This window comes from Corvus hawaiiensis, chromosome Z (assembly GCF_020740725.1).
Source record: "Corvus hawaiiensis isolate bCorHaw1 chromosome Z, bCorHaw1.pri.cur, whole genome shotgun sequence".
Taxonomy (NCBI): Eukaryota; Metazoa; Chordata; class Aves; order Passeriformes; family Corvidae; genus Corvus; species Corvus hawaiiensis.
This window is the reverse complement of record NC_063255.1, coordinates 20,209,493-20,224,609: the sequence shown is the minus strand read 5'-3', so window position 1 is coordinate 20,224,609 and position 15,117 is coordinate 20,209,493. Positions and strand designations below refer to the sequence as shown.

Below are 15,117 nucleotides of genomic sequence, written 5' to 3'. Positions count from 1 at the left end.
TTTTCTTTAGGATGTGTGGTTTCCATTTAATTGAGCTATACTATCTGCAAGTTAACTTTTTTCCTCCAACTAGGAGCGAGAGTCTTAATAATGACAAATGGATCTAATCCATCGCCTTTCATTGTGGTATCGAGGTACAGAGCATGAAAATTTATGACAGTCAAAAGATTTTGCCATAAAAAACCCTGCTGTCTCCTGCCTAGTTGAGCCAGCATTGGAGATTTCTCTGTCTTCCCTGTTGGTATGAGTCAGGTGTCAGACTTGGCTTCAGCTTTTCTTTGGGGACAGCATCTGTCAAAAGTGCATGACACACAAAGTGTCTTCACATTTGGCCAAGATCTTCCTGAGCAGTTCAGACCTTGTGAATATTAAATTGCAAGGTTGCCTTCTCTTTTCATGGTTTATTTATTTTACAGAAGGCATCTTCTCTAGTTTAATGATCAAGTGATTTTTCAGGCATATCATTTGCAGTATTCAGCATTACTTATAGAAATTTGTCATTTCTCTGATACTGCTTTGTTAAGTTTGTCTCGGAGAATTAGCCCATGTGTCTGCCAGTTGAGAAGAGGAGAAAAGAATTTGGCAGAACTTTTGCCCTTCTGAGTCCTGAGCCCTAAAAGGAGGGACAGCACCATGTAGACATTACATGTGGCAACAGGGTGACAAGGCAAAAAGCCTTGAGGGTCTGAAAGTGAAAGACAGGCAGCACTGGCCAGAGCTAAACATGATGTGGGGAAATATTTAATGACCAGTGTTTCTGCTAAGTCTGAGACAAGTGCCGAATCTTATCCTTAGTTAGCCAAACATTGAACCTACAATTTAAATGTCCCTGTTGACCAAAGTCATTACCTCTTTTTAACAGATGGAAAGGGACTCTGCTAATAGTCAAATTGTTGATCACCAAGTTTCCAGGGTACGGTTGGGATAAAGGCAGTTCTCCCATGAGAAGGAGAGCTCATTTTGTTTGTACCTGTAAACAGACCATGGTCTGACACTGTTGAATAGCTCATGCCAAAAGCCATCTAGCTTTGCACCTTGTCCTTTACATTTCTTCCTGTTTTTAACTGTTACTCATTTTTACAGCTCCTCAGGTGTGTAAGGTTTTCTGAGCTATCATAAAAGCCAAGCGGTCCCAGTCCATTAGTGACGCGTAAAAGCTGTTTGCAGTTTTATGTCTGCTAGTTTAATCGACTTTTCTGCAGACTACCACATGGTGTTCCTTCCATTATATCACACTGAGGTATAGCAAGAGAGCATTCAGCATCAATAGGATCAAAGCACAATGAGCAAGAACCATTTGAAAACTGAAGAGCTGCTGTATGAAAAGCATTTCCCTTTTAAGCTGGTTTTAAGGGGCTTAAGACCCTTTCCTGCCTCTTGTTGTTAAAGGTGGGTCCAAGTGGGACAGTCTCTCACGAAAATCAGAAAAACTCCCATAGAACAACATGTATCATATTAGAAAGAAAGCTTGCTTGATAGCAAAAAAAATGGTACTGGGTTACTAAGAGAGATGTGTTATATCTAAAGCCCACAGTAGAAAATTGGGCCACTGATGTCATTGTCTTGAATCAGAGCATCTCTCTGGCTGAGAAAAGAGGAGACAACAAGAAGCTTTTAAGTAGGGAGTGGAGGATGACACAGCCTAATGACTGCAGCACAAGACTGTAGGTCTTTCAGTTGTCTTTTGCTTAGAGAAAGCTGAAGTAAATCTTTTCAATAACAGGCATTAATTCCTGAAACTTTGACACGCTGATGTGTCTGAGAAGTCACAGAGTTCATACATGGATTTCTAGTGGTATATGGTCCCCTTAAAGTTAGAGGGAACTAAATCTACCTGCTAAATAAGGGGGAAAAAGCCCTATTCTATAAAGAACTTCAAGGAAATATTTTAACATTCAGGAAGATAGTCTTCAAATCATTTTAGATACTCCTCTGCAAACATCAGCTCAATTCTTAGCAGTGGCTGAAATGGTTGATAGCATGTTAGCAATGAATAGGAAGGGAAACAGTCACTGAATGGAAAAATCCTGTGCTTGCAGGGTGATAGATCTCCCTGATATGGGCAGGAGGGGAAATTGCAGGCTACAAGTATAAAACGCTGCGTGCTGTTATGCTGTTTTGCTTAATGCACTTAACGGAGAGTACACTCTACCATTCTAGTTCAGCAGCACGGTCTTGGGAGTAAAGATTTGCCTGATCAAACTCAGTTTAGTGACAGCCTTGGACATAAAGACTGCTTACCAATACCAGCAAAGTACTAAAAAAAAAACAAAACCAAAAAAAAAGCCAAACCCAAAACCAAAAAAAAACCCCACCAAACCAAGAGAGGAATAATTTGGGTCAAGTCTTGCATAACTGAATTAGCAGAACGGGAGTCAGCTGTGGAAAATGTAAGATGAATATTTTGCATTTCAGCGCCACTAAAACGGCAGAGGAGGCGCTCAAAAGAGAAATATCAAGAAATATGCCTTGATACAGAGATGATGAAGATTTTTCCTATCATGTAGGTAGATGGTAGGAACTCTGAGTCTGGTTTTCAATCTGTTATGACAGTTTGCATCACTGTTGCTCCATTTACTCCAGATTTACACTTCAGTTAGCCTAGACAAGCATGAGGATTCCCAAAGTCCTATCTGTGTTACTAAATGTTCTCAGCATTTCAGCGTTCACCCATGTGTGTCTGGTGCATATCCTGTGGTTCTGTAGGCTGAGATGCTGTAGTGTTATTTCCCATTCAGTCATTTCATTATTTATCTGTCCCTGGAGGGGGATTTGTGGAAATGGCATTGGAGAACTGTCAGCACTTATATGTTCTTGTTTGCATCCTCTTGGCAAAGTGAGTTCCAGATCAAGCAAAGGACGTGCTCAAACTGGAATTCATATTCCAGGTAGGCATATTTACAAAGAGCAAAGACTACACACTTCTGAGTTTTATATGCACTTGGAGGGTGGGAAGGAGAGAAGGATTTTAGTTTTAAGAGCATGGTGCAAAACTATGATTTAGCCTTCCTCAGAAGATCATCAGATGACTTGTGTTTCCTGTGAACATCAGTGCAGAAAGGGTAAAGCAAATGGGTTTTTCTTCTCATGATTCGTTTTGTTTTGCATCTCATTCTGGCTTCTGAGAGTCCAGATGAAACCTCAAGAATTTTAAAACTGTATAATTAGTCTGGAAAACACGGAGGAGAGTCTCATGTGGTGATATGTACTGAAATAGAAAGGCTAAATTAGCAAGTCATTCTCACCTTGTGGGAAGAGCACTTAGCAGAAGATGAGAGCTTTGCTATCCATGTTTCATTCTCCCCCTGACCTCTCCTATAACTTTGGCCAGCTGCCTCTGTGGACATTTCCTTACTCATCTTTTGTCTCACTTGCCTGTTCAGCTCTTCAGGGATGCTCTGACTCATGGCATGCTCAGCTCTTACCGCAATGGCTGTGCTGGAGTTTGGGGAACTGATGTCTCACATCCCTCAACTCCCTAAGTATCCTCAACACATCTCTCGAACAAAAAGCTGGTGAAAAAAGTAAAGTAAAAGACATTTTGCGTAAGGTGCAATTTTGGCATTCTTCATGAAATGTACTTTGTAACAAGGGTGAACAAAGACTGACCTTCATAATGGTAATGAAGCAAAGCAAAAATTGGAAATTTCCTCCTGGGTACTGTCTGAAAATAAATATTTCTTAATTGTTCAGGTATCTAAGAAATGTCTTATTAGTTTAGGTATTTCTGGGTGAATATATAACATCTGTAATTTCCTAAGAATCTAGATGTAGTATTAAAAAGAGAAAAGGCAGAGCAATACAGCAATATAGCAAGACCTGCATGTGCCAGTCACTTTGTCAGAATGGAGCTGAGTGATTTTCAAATGGAGACTCCCAGACCCTGGAGACAGCCACAGAGACATTTCAGGGAAGACTTTATCTGGAAAATAAACTAACTATTGGTGGAAAACACCTCTTCCACATGTGGAGGTGATGCCTGGTGATCTGGGGGCAGAAGATACAGCATATTTAGGTTCTGTTTCTGTGCTGATGACCCCAAGTAAGCAGTTGAGCCTCTTTTGGCCTGTTTGTCCAGCAAACTTTGTAAAAAATACTGTTAATAAAGCAAAAGCAGGAGTCAAAATGTCACACAGAGTAAATACACAGGGAGAAGACTGAGACAGCCAGCTCTGGCATCTCAGTATCAGAAAAAACGGACACCTGACAGCAACAATGTAAAACAGGGTGGTATTCAGCTCTACATTCAGACTGGGTGGGTTGAATAGTGCTCCATATGCTGCTGACTGAATCGCTGCTGAATATAACAAAAGCTCAGGCTGCCAAGCTCAGCTCTAGTCTTTCGAGATAGAAAAGAGTGAAAGCCTGAATCTATCCCAAGTCAGTCACTCTTCAGTGGCTAGAGGGAGGTTAGCTCTGATTTGTGATCCAGAACTCGGCTACACGCTGATTGCTGAGAGCTATCCAGGAGGAAAAGAGAGGCAGCATCCTGCCAGGGCTCGCTTTGCTGCTCAGCGCTCTTCACTCAGGCTGTCCTCCTTGGCAGGGAGTTGAGAGTGACTCCCCACTTCCAGTTTGTGGCAAGCTCTCGTAAGAGACAATCATGGTCCTTTCCAGGCTATGGGAGATCCCAAACTCCATCAGGTAATCCCTGGCTTGAGAGAAGGTGGTGATGTGCGCTTTTGATTTCTGTAGTACAACTTTTCCTCCCAATGAATTAACTTAATGTCAATACTAACAACAGTCAGTCGGTTGGTGTTAGGAGCCTGATCTATCCAGCATTGTTGTCAGCATGTTGTATATCATGTAATCTGTCTTGGCTCTGAACAATCAATATATTGCTCCTGAATTTGCTTAAAACTGATGGAGTTGAACCAGTCATAGCAAAAGTGGAAAACATTTGTAAAACTTACCCTTAAGGTGCACAAACATTAGGATACCCTCCCCGCTCTTCCTCTTCATGGAAAGCAGTGAAGATAATGGCTAGATTCCTGTCTCACAGGTGTTTAATGAGGTTAATGGCTCCTTTATAACAGTTTGAGATCCTTGAATGGAAAATGTTACTGCAGACCTATGCATTGCATTATTATTCTTCCTTATCCTTTTTGAAAGGGGAACATACCCTTCAGAGTGTTCTGTTTTGCAACTGCATTGTTATGGTTGTTGGTGTATAAAATTGGTGCTCGGTGTGTATAATTTATAGCCTCTAAAAATGATAAATAGCCTGAGAAAGAGGAGGGATCTCTGTGTTCAAGTACTAGAAGTTTCAAGATGAAAGGATATTTTTGGGAAATGGTTTATAACTTCCCACAAACAATAATTTTACCTGCTTCTTAGCAGTGCTGTTTCTACTTGCACTGATGGAATTTTTGGAGGTATCCTAGCTCTGATCCTGCTGGTGGACTCTGTTCAGGTCTCTGTAGTCAGTAGGAATGGAGGATCTTGAACATCTTCCAGAAAAAGACTTAAAACCTCTATGGGTTCAGATGCCATAGGCATTAATGGTATCACCAAGATCTTTTTTATAGGGATAAACTAGAAATTAATATATTTAGCCTGAAAAAGGTGACAAAATTTGTATATATTAGAGGAATATGGCTGTGGAACTTGCCTGTTGTTAGATGCAACTGGACTCAACAAGGTTTGCAACAGTGTTCAGTATATTTATATGTGTGACTAAATTATAAACTTTCCTGAGAGAAACCCCAGGGAACTGGACTTCATCCTTTTTAGGCTAGATTTCTGATCTGCATCTACATTTGTTACTGGACCTTTCATTTGCATTTAATGGGCTGACTGTGTTATGTTGTACTTATTAAAAACTAGAACTTCCCAAGTAATTATTAATAAATTGATATGCTTGGTCATTGGTTGAGGAACAGTGTCAAAAATATATTAAGTCATTAATTAGATTAGCTTTACTATGTATTCTAGGAAGGTAAGGCAGGGCAAAGCAAAACAAAGAAAAAAATTAACTAGAAACTGTCATCAGTAACAAGTAAACATGCTATGGGTTTTGTTTCTTTTATTTTGGAAATGCCTTTAAATTCCTATGCACTTTCACTGCTATTACTGTAACTAAAACATTATCTTAAGATTTTAGATTTCATTGGTATTGATCTCATAAAATGCTGAGCATGTCTGTGATGTTAATGGAAGCTGAGACTATTCAGCAGCTCACAAGTTCAGGCCCAAAATGGTTGCATTTGGTTATATAAAATGCATCAACCTCCTAACCTCATTTTACAAAAGTTTCACATTGTTACAGAATCAGCTTAAATGATTCCATCCTAATGGAGCTCTTGAGTAGTGGTTACCAGAAGCTCTTTCACAGGTCAGCAAAACACTGTTATGTTGATGGCTCCTGCTGACAGAGACTAGCAAGAAACAAGTCTTCATGGAAGATGAAATGCATATTTCATTGGAGGAAGTAGAAGTGTTGCTTTGTATTTCAACTTGCTCAGACCTATACTGCAACATTTAACCTCGTGGTAACTCTGTTCTTTCCCCTATAAAAGCGTGAAGTATTCACACAAAAATAAACTTTTTTTGTCATGAAAATGGGATGAATATATGAATCCAAAAGAAATCCAGTTTAGAAAACTTCTAAACTTGCTAAGATAATTTGCAGACCTCAGACAGTGCTGATTGTAAGAAAAAATGTATAAAGACAGCTTCATCTGTGTGTCAGCTGCAATTGGTATAAACAGATTTCTGAATTATCCTGTTAGACCTTCTACGTCAAAATTATGTATAAAAGAACTGCTGATGTCAAAACCCGTTAGGATTTTTTGGTGAGAAGTTATGGTTTATGTAAAGTAAGACTTTTGTCGGATCCTGACAGGTTTATATGGCCAGGAAATTAAGGGAGGAGGATGAGCTGCTGTCCCTGGCCTGTGAGGTCCATGGGTAGAAGGGGATTGCATGATGTCCCTGCTCCAGGACACATACAAGTGCTGATGGAGGTGAGGGCAAGTTTCTCCATAAGAAACTTTACGGGTCCACAAGGTAACTACTTTCCATCTCACAGACACTTCAGGGCATAAACATCTGCCAGCACCCTTCCAAAATGACAAACTGTATCCGAAGGCTGTGGAAACTAACCTGTTACCTCAGCCTTTGACAGTGTCCAAAGGAATCTGGGCTCCGTTTACAGTGGCATAGAGAAATTCAGCCCTTGCAGGCAGTGGTTTAAATACACCAAACTCATACAATGCCAAATGAAAGCAAAGGTGGCTAATGGATCATCAAGATTTACTCAACTGGTCAGGAGCAAAACCCAACCCTCAGGTTGCAGAGCAATGTTAGGAACTCCAGACAGAGGTACCTCAGGGAAAAAGATCCTGTAGTCAGCTCTGCAGAAGCATTTAGGTGCCAAATGTCATTTGAAGCCCACAGAAGTCAATAGTCAACGAGATGCCTCGCCCAGAGGCAGATGTCTGCATGTCTTAGAATGTTTCGCTCTCCAAGTTAATTCCACTTTCTTTCCCCTGGGTGTTTTGAATCATCTGAGACAATCTTGGGTGTTTAAGAAATCCACATCACCATGTCAGAAATGGACTAGGATTTATGCGAGCCTGCAGTTTTTTTGGAATGGCAGTGAGGGACCACGGGCATGTCCTGGAGTACTTTGAATGAACTCAGGTTTCTACATGAGCAAGCGAGCAGTTAAAACAGGGAGTGCCTGCTGTGCTCTCTGCTCTACCATTAATAAAGTATAATGAGTGTGTTCTGTTGTTTTAGCAAGAACTGTATTTTAGATATCACTCTCCATCACTCTCCTTTTTTTCTTTTTGTTTGTTTGTTTGTTTGTTTGTTTGTTTTTGTGATTTTTGGTTGGTTGGTTTGGTTTCATTTTGTTTTGTTTTTTAAAACGTTCCAGATATCTAAAAGTTAAAACAGAGCTTTCCTATTCAATTGCCTGGTTCAATATTTGTTGCAAACACAGGGTATGATTCTTTTCTTTTGGGCCACAGGTTTACTCATGCCAGTGTACAAACTCCAGCTTAGCTGTTTACATTATTGTCTATGTATATATATGTATATATATAAAAGGAAAAAAAAAACAGCTAATCTCCTGTTTCTGGATTTGTTTATATTCATTGTTTGTCTCTTCTTCCTTTGTAAGAAACATTAAACAACAGTAACTCATTTGTTCTTAAACTTTTGGTGACCATGATCAGAGTAATAAAAGGGAACTTTCATAAAATTACAGTATTCAGGAACCTGCAAGGAAAATTAACGCTCTTATGCCACTGACCCATTTATATTAATGGTTGGATATACTGAACAACAAAAAGTCAACAAAATCTCAGGAAACAAAAAGGGGTAAAAAACCAATTTGTTCCTCATTAAGGTGCTGGAAAAGTCCAAGATAAACCTGTTTAAAATTGATCTGATAAGCTGGGGAGCTCTGATTCACTGCTGTGTTTTTCCCTGCTAATGGTCCTTTACTAATATTTATCCATTTGAGTAACTATTAATCTCCTAAGTTGAGAAACTCTACAAATGCAATTTCTAGAGCATTTAACCTTTCATGTTTGCTGCCTCCAGAGTTTGGGTCGACTCGGATACCAAGCACTACATTTTACTTTGTTTCTATGAGCTCTAAATTGCTAAAATATTGGCACAAAGACTATTTAAAACTAGATTTCTTTTTTTTTAAATCCTGCACATGTATATGATATTTTTCCTGAAGTGTAATGAAGTTGAATTCACTTTTGTTTTTCCACTTTCTTGCTTCTGCCTGTTACTGAACCTCTTTCAAATTGCCATATGCTTGCAAGTGTCATTTTTTTCTTCTATAATTTGACATCCGAAATGACCAGAGAGGTAACAGCTCAGCAGCATGAATGTCTTTCTAATGATCTCTCAGAGAAAAAAGAAAAAAAAAAGAAGAAGTATCTCACTACAAGCCTAATAATTCTACTGTCTGGCAATAAATCTTGATTTTTAAAAAAATGAAAAATTTCCATAAACTTCCTCATATATGCAGCCACTCAAGTTTATCTTTTCACATCAGAGCTTTTGATTCTTCTCTTTTTCTCATTCTTCCTTTTTCTTTTTTCCATTTTTCTTTTTTTTTTTTCTTTTTTTCCCCCTCTCCTATTCTGGCCATGACAACTAAAGGCTTTTGAAAAAATGGCCAGGGCTCTGAACAAAGCCTGTTGTTGCAGGTAATTGTTGAAATATCAAGGGTATTCCGTCCTCCATTACTTAAGCTTTCATTTGTGGCTTTCATGGTTTTGAGGAATGTTTATGGCTGACAATCCTTTCTTTACGGCTCTATCCTTCAAGCTCTGGCTGATACCGCTGAGAATGACCGCATGAGTGACTGATAAAATGTCAAGATGCCATTGTTTCCAGGAGAGTGTTTGGGAGCAATAAGATCCGTTTCAATTTATCTCACCCACCTGACTTTAAGGCTTCAGGTTTTACTTCTCGAGCTGCTACAAGGGATAGCAAAACAAAACTTCCCCCATCCCCTGCAGCAAATACAAAACTTGAGGCCTTTAAGTACTCTGAGGTAATATTATGCAGATGGGTCATAACAGCAGCAATGCTCTGACGTTGGAGATATATTTCACAAAGCACATCGGTACAATATTTGGGACTTAATTCATAATCTCTGTGAAAGCTGGTTTATGGATCATAATAACCATATTTTTAAACCTGTGAAATACAGCAACAAAAAATCTCATTCGCGAGGCAGATGGTGAAGCAGGGTCTGTGGAGCAACAGAATGAGAGAGCTTTACAGTGAGTTTCAGAGAGTCTTCTGCTAGGATTTAGCCCTTGCCAAGGCTGTACCACTTCTCAAATGGTCTTTGAGGGTCGCCAGACTACTGATAAATCCAGGTGAAGAGAAGGCAGCAAAACCAACTGCCAAATGAAATAAATAAAAAGATGAATTAATATTTTGCATAGATGATTTTGCAGTGCAATTACTCTAAAGCCATTACACTCAAATTAAATAGCAATCACTTGATGTAATTCAACTGTAAAGTTTAAGTGGCAGTTTTGTAGGATGTGGATTTGAGTTTACACAGGGACCGGGACAACTTGGGGTTTCTTCCTGCCTGGTACTTGTGAGAAGAACTGACACAATCATAATGGTGTTAATAATAGCAGCAAAAAACCCCACCTATTTAATGTGATCATTCTACTTTATCAGTTTTTTAGTCTCCAATCCTATAGAATCAAAGCACAGTTTGGGTTGGAAGGGACATTTAGAGGTCATCTAGTCCAACACCTCTGCGATGACCAGGGACATCTTCATCTAGACCAGGCTGCTCAGAGCCCCATCCAACCTAACCTTGAGGGTTTCAAGGGATGTGGCATCTATCACCTCTTCAGGGAACCTGTTCCAGTGTTTTTGCCAGTCCTGTGGCTGTGTTCAATCCTTTCCCTGAGAAGGCAGTGACCAGCCCAGCTGAGACACCTCCTGTGCCTGAGGATGGCACTGGAGGGCTGATGGGTGCTCAGGTTTGCCCTTGGTAGGGCAGAAGGGTGGTTTTACAGTGAAGGGAAAACTGCTGCTCTGACTCAGCTTTCCCAGAGACATTTCTGATACATCCTGTCCAATGTGTAAGCTACTCATATGCTAAAGCGATTAATCTGAGCTACAAGGATGTAATTAACTGTCATTTAACTAACAACAGCAGTTAAACTAGCATTTAAATTTGCTGAGGCATAGATTTGATAAAAGGTCCTGAGGTGTGGCAGAACTGCTGAGGCTGGCAAAAGGCTGGTCCCAGTCAGGTTTAAATTAACCAATCTGTTTTTAGAATCTCAGTCTGGTTTAGAAAAACCTTATTGTAGCCAGACTCCCTGGAAGGCTGTTCTTCAGATCAGCTTCTAACTCAGGCCATTTTATTAAGAACATTAAAAACTGGGCTGAAGTTTGAGCACTGCGCATATTTTCCTGGAAATTTTAAAGAAAACATGTTTCCCTGAAATTATGGAAGTCACAAAGTAACTCAAATTTTCTCCTTTTCCAGAGAGCACCATTGTTCTTGCCAGATTTGAAGTTCATCTGCCGTGATCACCGAGGCTACTTAGTGTCTCTGAAGACCCTCTCAATCTTCCTGAATCTTGACTTTCTACTGTGTTAAGTATAACTTACTTCTCTGAGAATGAGTAACAGGCCAGGCAAGTTCAACCTTGCTGTAGTTCTCAAAATATTTTTCTTCCTGTGCTAACCTTAGGTGCTCTAAAATTATTTTTATTTTACCCTATTTAGAACACTAAAACTTGCATTTTGGGGCTCAGAAGGACATACAAGGTGATCAAATTCACTTACTAGATACCATTTTTACCTTCCAGTGACATTATGGGCAGCAAGTAGAAAGCCTATCAATATCCCTGAACCTGAAATGGAGTCCTCATGTTATTGCTCCTAATTGCATCAATTAGTCTCTTCCAATACCAGGGGCTCGCCTGCTTTAACAGACAGGTCAGATGAAAGGTGGAAGGGGAAGTCAAACTGGTCACAAAGCAAATTAATGACAAAAGCAACATTCCTGACTTCCACTCCCATACTATGGCCACTGGAGCATTTCTTGCCTTGCAAGACCAAATGCCTGTGCTAATGATAGCTCCTGCCTTAGTGGTACAAAAGTTTCACTCAGGCTTGACCTATACTGGGATTAATAATGAAAATAAAGGTATAGATTAATCAGGAAAATGGTGCTTCAAACTGTCTAAGGATCATCTGTGGCTGCTGCTGGGTTTGACTCTGCCCTGTATGCCCATTCAAGTCATCCTGGTTAGTTTGGGTGGCAGAATCAGGTCCAGGAACATTTAGCCTTATGCCAGACAATAACTTACTTCCTGAGCATGTGTCATCTCTCTAACCAGATACACTTTAAAATAGAGCAGTCCCTTATCCTACAAAAAAGGGGTGTTTTTTTCTCTTTTCTTATGTGAATAAAAAAAAAATAATAATAATTGAAAACCACTTACCTGGTCAACATTATTTCATAGGGTGCTGAAGTATAAATCAGACACAGTGCGACCTTCATAGAAATTTCAGATTTATTTACAGTGGTTTGCACTGATCGCTTTATCTACAAGGAGCTCAGTTTCCCCTTGGTGACTCATAAGTAATGTGGTCCATGCAAACCCGTGTAAATAGATCCAATATTTCAAGGAAGGTCATGCTATATACTCTCTTTGTTTCTCAAGAATAGATGATGGCTTACTGCAGGGCTGATACGACATTCATCTTCATGAGTGAGGAGGTTGATTGTGTGGCCCAAAGGGCAGTAGTCATGGCTGGTGGGCACCCAATAGGAATGAAACACACCCCATAAAACTCTCTCTATTTTTGTGTCTATGTGATGAAAGCTCCTTACTCACCAGATAGTCTGCAGAATACTCTATAAATGGTAAAGAACAGTTTTCTTTCCACAGGAGCAAGAGAACAGAGATAAATCCTTATACATCAGGACTGAGAAGACCTTAACCTTCTATGGGGAAGCAAGAAAGTTCCCTCATGAGAGAAATGTCTTGAAGCTTCTTCTGATGCCTCCTTGATCCCTATCAGGTGGCATACTGGATCAAATTGACCACTGGCTTCATGCAGTCCAGCACTGCCTGTATCCCGTCTCTTCTGCAGACAAATTCTGATCTACAGATTGGGTATATCACCTGGAAAAGTCCAAATCCACCATGCTCTTGGGCTTTTATTGTCAGTTTCATGTCTATTTTTGTGATTTGTTTCAAGGTCTTACCTTCTCAAACAGCAAGACATCATGAGACACAGCTTACCATAACACAGCACCAATGTTTGAAGAGTTCCCAGCTCAGTGTCACAAAACCCACTGGCTAAAAACATGGCTCAGACCATGTTCTCAGAAAGAACATCTAATGAAGTGATGAGCATAAGCATCTGCTATCTTCTTCTGCTGCATTTTTGAATCATGGTGTAATGATTTTATCCAACATATCTAGACAGTGTCATATTTCATCATCTAGGTGGTATCATATTTATCCAAGCATTTCCATTGGCAATACAAATATTCTGTCTTATCTCTGAACTTTGTTTTGCATCTAAAATGGGATTATTTTTTCTTGAGGTAATGATCTAGGATTCTGAAAATCAAGATTGAACTCACTGTTTTACAACATATTTTCCAGGTGAATTTTGTGGAACTCTTTAAAAAATTAACTGGAGAGAGCACTTCCAGGTAGTTGATACCCACAGCTGATTTCTCTATACCTCAGTTTCTCACTTAAAAAGTGTGATAATGTTATTTTCTTTACCTGTTTGCATTCCTATTTATATCTTAGCATTGCCTATTAGACCTCATCTGTGTTGATCCTACTGTAAGTGAAGCTAGTAATAAAAATATCTTCCACCCAAAAGAGAGATTTTGGAAATGAGCAGTGGCACTCAGAAACAAGGATATAAATTTTCATCATGCTAACAATTTAATCACTATAAATAAAAGATTATCACCATGTTCTCAAGCCTGTCCTAGAATACTTTTAGGACTACATCTGTGAAGGAAATAAGATGCATAATGCCATTGGCCCGTGATATTTTAATCAATCCCTGCTCCATGTGTTTTCCAATCACTGTAACTGTGTAACTGCCTGCAGCACAGACTGGTAGTGTATGAGTTTTTGTCATTTGGTCCATGTTTATTTTTAAGATAGATGGGGAAGACAAATAGAAAAGCCCCACAAGGCAATAATTCCGCTGTTCAGGAACGCCAGCCAGGTCAGACAGCTGGTGAGGAGAAAGGTCAGCTCCTGCTGACTTTTGCAGTGTGTGGGAGAGAGACATGGAGAGCATGAAGATCAGAAGGTGAGCACGATGCCCTCAGAGACAAAATAGATGACTTTAGGGTAAGGGAACATAGAAAGAGTATTTAATAAAAAAAAATATCCCCAAAAAAACCCAAGACTGCTGTTCAGAAACAACCTGACTGACCTCAGAAATGTCAACAGCTAGAAGAGAAGTGGCCAAAGTAGGCAGGTAGTCATTAAAGGATTTCTAAAGATGCAGAGTGTGGTATATGGGACTATGAGAGCTCTGCTGCAAGTGAGACATTTGGGACTGGCCTTTCACACACAGCATCTCCTGGGAACTCCTCTTTAATATCAGCAGGGAAATTGCATCTTATTTGGATAGCCTTGTAATGTAAAACTGCTTTAATTTTAGCAGGGGAGTTGCATTTTGTTTGGATTCCCTCAAAAAGTAAATGAGCTCTATGAATCCTGCAAAATGTTTTCTGTGACTGGTCTGTCAAAAGTTTGGTGAATACTCTGCAGTGTCACTCAGCATCCTATGCAGGTTGTTGTTTGAAAAAAAGAAGAAAAATTGAGTTTCATGGACATAGACATTTGCAGTATTTTTTTTAAAGTGGGTGTGTGACTTTTCTAGTTGGCAGATGTGTAGACAAAACCTCATCTATGGTCAGGATTTTGTAAATGGCGTGTTATGGAATTTCTGAGGTGTCTGATCCTGACTCTTGTAAAGAAGAGATGCTGGGACAGGCAGATAACATATGAGTACAGCTGATGAGATTTCACCTGTAAGAATAGCTACAAAAATAACGATGCTTTGCAAGTTGGTATCCGTTGGCAAGACTAGTGGTCACCATGACAACATGCTAAAATAAACATGTTTTTTTCTCAGGGATGATGGGTCACATAATCAAAATGAATGTGGAAGGTCCTGGGGACAGAAACCCTGACCACAGCTCCAGGGCCAGTGCTGGCTGGCATCCTCCTCATCCTCCCACCCTTTGGCCCCAGCACAAACCTCAGGCTGATGCAGTTTCACAGCAACTTTGCCATGCTGTCACCCTGTGCTGGACCCACCAGACTGCTGGGCTGTGGGGTCACAGGAGTGGACAGAAGCTGTGACAGCTTACCTCACCTCAGTATCAGGGGGTGATTGACAGGGATGCTCTGGAAAGTCACACTAAGTGCCGTCTTGCCTGTCCTCTTCCCAGAACATCCAGCTCACCTTTCACCTGGTTGTTGTAATGGGATGTGGTTGCCTTTGCTGGGAAAAGAACAAAATCGAAAGTGAGAGAGCATGGCTCGGGACAAGCATTGCCTTGCTATGGCTGCCTCCAGTCTGTCTGCTGGGGGGTGTCCGGTC

General features: G+C 40.1%; 1 long non-coding RNA gene across 5 annotated transcripts in view; it reads left to right on the top strand.

The window, feature by feature from the left end:
* The window catches only part of LOC125319989, a 36,058-nt gene extending 22,586 nt beyond the window's left edge, over window positions 1-13,472 (top strand). For all 5 annotated transcript variants that reach the window (XR_007200955.1, XR_007200953.1, XR_007200954.1 and 2 more), the window contains 2 exons: window positions 11,000-11,108; window positions 12,414-13,472. This is a non-coding gene — a long non-coding RNA (uncharacterized LOC125319989). The remainder of the gene's footprint in view (window positions 1-10,999; window positions 11,109-12,413) is intronic.
* Window positions 13,473-15,117: the final 1,645 nt, after the last annotated feature.